We start from the raw sequence: 1265 nt of genomic DNA on the forward strand, positions 1-1265 counted from the left end.
TATGCGTCCGCGGCGCGCCGCATGCACCCGCATACCCCCGATTACAAGGTGACTGGAGTTCAGACGTGTGCCCCCCCCCCCCCCCCCCACCGACGCTCCCCAAGTGGGCCAGCGCGCCCGGGTCGCCGGGCCCACGCGCGACTCCCCCCCCTGGCCCCTCGAGCTCATTATTGGTGATTGGCCCCCCACGCGGGGGCGCGCACACCCAGGCGAGCGCTTCCCCTCCCCCTGGCCCCGCAGCAGGGGGGGTGGGGACCGGCCCCTCCACACGCGGGCGGCTCGTCCGGTCATGCTGGGCGACGATTGCCCAGCCGCACAGACCGACAGAATACGAGCTGGCCCCGGGCCCACGCGAGTGTGGGAGGCACTGCGCACGAGGCAGGAACCAACAGGTGCGTGTGTGTGTGTGTGGGGTGGGGGGGGGGGTGACATCCGTGTCTCGGCCCCGCCCCCGTACTCCAAGCTGGGCACCTCAAAAGGCGCGTGGTTCGTGCAATCCAAACGCCTCCCCCGGCACATGTGCTGTCCGGGAGACGGGCCAGGGGGCGGGCCGGACCGTTCTTGCATCCCCGGTTGGCGGTGCTCAAGTGGCAGGACGTGTATGCCTGCTTTTTAAATTCGAGTTTAAAATAGGCTCTCACCGAAGATGCCCCTAGGGCAATCAGAAGACAAGGGTCGTCACACCCGGGGAATCACGCCGCATGCCACACACAGAGTGCATTCCAGGCGAAACGCCATTTACGCACATGGAGGGTTTTTGCGATCTCTCCTCGGGCTCCGTCGCCTGGTGGAGGAATGAGGAGCCGCACTATTCCCCGCGACGAGCCTGCGCCCACCCCCGTCCCTGAGCATCCGTCGAAGGGTTTTCTTGCCAACCCTCCGCCACTCCGGCACCGATCCAACTGGCGCCTCACCTTCCACCGTCTCTCTCTCTCTCCCTTGCCCTCGTCCCGGCCCCCTGTATCCCCGCCATGCTCTCTTTTGTCTTGCTTGGTCCGGGCCCAGGCGGCAGAGTGTGCTATTCAACGGAGCCAACAGGCGATGGGGAATATTCTAGCCGCACAGATCAGGATGCTCGGGGTGGTTCCCCCCCCCCCCCGGCTGGCCGCGTTTCCTTGCCTCTGCCGCGGGAGGAGGAACGGCGGGGGGGCGGCAGTCTCACTGGCCAGAGCGTCGTCACCCGTTTTCCTCGGGGCCCGGCCGTGTAACGCGCCCGGGCAGGCTGCCCGCCCACCATCCCTCGGCCGGGGGCTGGAGAGCTTGCC

The sequence above is a fragment of the Fonticula alba genome, assembly GCF_000388065.1.
Source record: "Fonticula alba strain ATCC 38817 unplaced genomic scaffold supercont2.6, whole genome shotgun sequence".
NCBI classification, from domain to species: domain Eukaryota; order Rotosphaerida; family Fonticulaceae; genus Fonticula; species Fonticula alba.